The 3,904-nt window shown below is 41.0% G+C and overlaps 1 non-coding gene across 1 annotated transcript; it reads right to left on the minus strand.

Annotated features, from left to right (window-relative positions):
* Nucleotides 1–3,130: 3,130 nt before the first annotated feature.
* On the minus strand, nucleotides 3,131–3,202 carry Trnae-cuc (transfer RNA glutamic acid (anticodon CUC)). The gene has a single exon. It is a non-coding gene; the product is annotated as a tRNA-Glu (tRNA).
* Between the last annotated feature and the right edge of the window lie 702 nt (nucleotides 3,203–3,904).

A 3,904-nucleotide genomic window follows, 5' to 3' on the forward strand; every position in this document is an offset into this window, starting at 1 on the left:
CACCACCTCCTCGTATTCTCCAGGATTTATAGATAGCCCTGCAGGATTCTTGGCACTACATCAGACATTACTCGAGCCCTTGCCACGTCGTGTTGCGGCACTTCTCCGTGCTCACGGGGGCCTTACACTATATTAGACAGCTGCACCAGTTTCTTTGGCTCTTCAGTGTAGAAGCCGACTTCCGAATTTTCCTTTGAATGACACCATGTGTGCCAGGTACGTCCGAATCTAAATTCCAGAATATGAAATGAAAGTGGCTTTACAGTTGTTACATATTGTTTGAAATTCAGTTATTTTAAGTTTGGAGATTCTACATACACCCAAGAGAGTCGATTTGCAATGGGTTCCTCTCTGCCTTATTGTCTTACTGTCGTCTACATGACACACTTCGAGCAGCGATATGTTGACCAATACCCAGAGCACAATGATTGGATTATTATGTGATTGCGACATGTAGAAGATGTATTTATGCTATACAGAGGTTTAAACAATGGGTGTAACGAGTTTGTACACTCTTTACTCTGCAGGATGAAATTCTATTGTAAATCGAACATAGTTTTTGTACATCTTCTATGGACTGTGCGGCTAGTCCCGGCGGTGGTTCGAGTCCTGCCTCGGGCATGGGTGTGTGTGTTTGACCTTAGAATAATTTAGGTTAAGTAGTTTGTAAGCTTAGGGACTAATGACCTTAGCAGTTAAGTCCCATAAGATTTCACACCCATTTGAACATTTTTTGTACATCTTCTGAACTCTTTGCAGTCGAACAGTGGTTAACTCCTTCTTATACTGTATCTGGATGTACGTGTAACTACAGAAGGCGCTGCTTCTTCCTGATGTTTTTCGGAAACCTACTACTACCAGTGCAACTATGCGTTAGTCCTATACTCATCCCATGAAGTACAAAAAGGCACCTTACAGGGCACTGTTACATCATTTACACAGCATACTGCTTTTTAAAAAAAAGAACCCCTTCAACGAGAATACCGCACTGTTTAGTATATAGCGACATCGAATGGTTACGATAGCGTTTTTGTGGAGATCAATAAAGAACTTCTCAGTAAGAGAAGGTCAGCTCGCTCTGTCCATTCGACGAACACTCTTGGTTCGGCCACATGATCAAAATAGCCTCAGGACAAGTTATCACAGAGTACCGTATTTCTGTAGTGTATCGGAATATGTTGGCAGAAAAAACATCCATCCAGCATTCTCTATTCCAAGGAATGTTGGTAGTAGACACAGGCATAATGAAAAAGTCGAATAGAATAAATAGAAGGGCTCTGGGGTTCATGAGATTGCTTGCAATGACTGCCCCCAGAAATATATAGGTCAGACTTGACGCAATTTTAACATACACGTTAAAGAACACCCAAATCTCGTCGGTCCCAAATAAGCTATCCCAGCTTATCTAAAAGGAACGGGTCACTCTATTTCCAACAAGGAAAAGAATTTGCGTAGTATATTTAAGGAAACTGAAGGAAATATTTTAATTGTTTTGGAATAAATACATATGGTTCAAATGGCTCTCAGCACTATGGGACTTAACATCTGAGGTTATCAGTCCTCTAGAACTTTGAACTACTTAAACCTAACTAACCTAAGGACATCACACACACCCATGCCCGAGGCAGGATTCGAACCTGCGACCGTAGCGGTCGCACGGTTCCAGACTGAAGCGCCTAGAACCGCTCGGCCACACCGGCCGGCAGTAAATACATATCATGTAGGCATTAAAGCGAGCCCGCGGTTCAATGTTGAGTGATCGGACTAAACTGACACACTACAGTATCCTATCGAATTTTTACTATCTGAAAATTGTCGCCGGTAGCTACTAAGATGATTTTCACGTTAAAATAGCAAACCATAACACATTACCTTCGGTAATTTGATAATATGAAGGTACAGATGTAAAGCAGATGTAATGTTGTTCCCAGCCTTCGGTTGTTTTCCTAGTTATGGTTTCCTCCTTGCAGCTGTTCGTGAGTTTACTTTGTTTTCCTCTTTGGCACCGTAGCCTCCGGCCTTCCAGTATATAGCTAGCCACCTCGGGCTGCTTATACCACATCGGCCTGTTGGCAATACGGCGGTTGTGTGCACATTACACGGGATTTTCACTTTTATTTCGTTGGTTTTATACGGCTGGTGTCTACTGGATCTTACAATATAACCTTCGATGAGTTGTCCGGTAAGCCATTTTTCAGATTCCTTTCATTCTCGACGTTTCGGTTCTATACTAGAGTATTATTTTTTGGATGATATTTCTCGTGTAGGCCCTGCTTACAGTACTTTCCCTTAACTTCAGTTAGTTTTTACACATTTTATCCCCGTTCGCAGTAGTGTACCATTCGTTATTTGCTTTTGCCCCCCCCTCCCCCCCTTCCCCCTCCCCCCCACACACACACACTTACTCACTCTTTTACCTAGGCCTGGCTCATTCAGCAGTTACGCTTTGTACATTTTGACGAGCATCTTTTGGGTGTGCTCAATTTTATTGTGACAACCCATGAACGTGGTTTGACTTAACGTGAATAACGTCGCAAAAGCTGGGACACCGTAATTGTCCATCTATGTTATGGAAATATAACCGCTGTAAATAACTGCATTGTTTTTTGTTGAATACCAATACTACGGTTTCAAATATTTCACACATTGACTTATATAATTGACAGGTAAACCTGAAGATCCGATGTGAAACCGGTAGTTGCGAATAAAGCACCTTCATACAGCTACGCGGCTTTAGGAAACATCTCATCATCTTGAGTTTTTAATTGTTATAATTTTTACGACAATCTGAATGATTATTGAGTACTGAATGTTGTTACGTCATTTACAGTCTGTCTGAGGTGTGGTTGCCCTCTCCAGAATATTGTTTGTTATTCATATTAATCTACTTTACAACATTTTAAACAAACAGGACGAAATCTGTGGAATCGAAAATTTCAACTCCAAAAATAAGTTGATATTGCAAAAATTATTCTTAATTCAGGTCAGCACATTTCTGTGTCATGAGGTCGCTGCCTCTGTGCCAGTGTCGCTCTCGGCAAGAAATGTATAAAAAAAATATTTATAGATTGCAACAGTATTTTGAGCAGCGTGAGAACAATCTGAATAGGAATAAGCATATTAAAATAATTTCCGGTACCGGGAATCGAACCCGGGCCTGCTGGGTGAGAGCCAGCTATCCTAACCACTAGACCATACCGGATATTGACATATAATGTTCCTCGATTGTATATACAATTCGTAAGATAAAATATGATTCTATATTAACGATACATATAGACTAATCAAAGTTATACTTGATGTTACGTCTAAATAGCTAACTATAATGTGTAGAGCGACTCTGAACTCAGTGCGCTGCCCTTGTTCTGATCTCTCTGTGATTGGCTGCTTGACGAAAGCTGAACTGCATTCTCTTTCCAGAAAATTTCATTACAAGCGATACCTCCTCCGGGTGTGGACGGAAAAAAAAATCTGCTAGCATACACTAGCCGCTAAAGGGTGTGGCAAACGCAGTGGAACGACACCTATTATTATGTAGGCTAGAATAGACCAGTACTTTGTGTCACTTGTCATAAGTTTTTGTTTTACGAATTAATAGAATAACTCTCACTAACGCAGTTTTCCAGCTAAGAAGCTGCAGATGTGTTGAAGTTTGTAAATAAAATGAGAGTGTATACTATTCGCGCAGTCTAAAGCTGATACTCCCGCGGTGCCTGATGGAAGTGACCTTAATGGCATTTCCCGCTTGGATTGCGCGATTAGTTTAATACTTTTCTGTCTGGCAACTGACCTTGAGATGTAATATAAACCACATTGTTTTTGGTATATACCTACAATCGCCACATTTGGTATATACCTGCAATCGCCACAGAGTTCAATAAAGACGGATTGCGACGCCAAATTT

This window comes from Schistocerca nitens, chromosome 10 (assembly GCF_023898315.1).
Source record: "Schistocerca nitens isolate TAMUIC-IGC-003100 chromosome 10, iqSchNite1.1, whole genome shotgun sequence".
Taxonomy (NCBI): Eukaryota; Metazoa; Arthropoda; class Insecta; order Orthoptera; family Acrididae; genus Schistocerca; species Schistocerca nitens.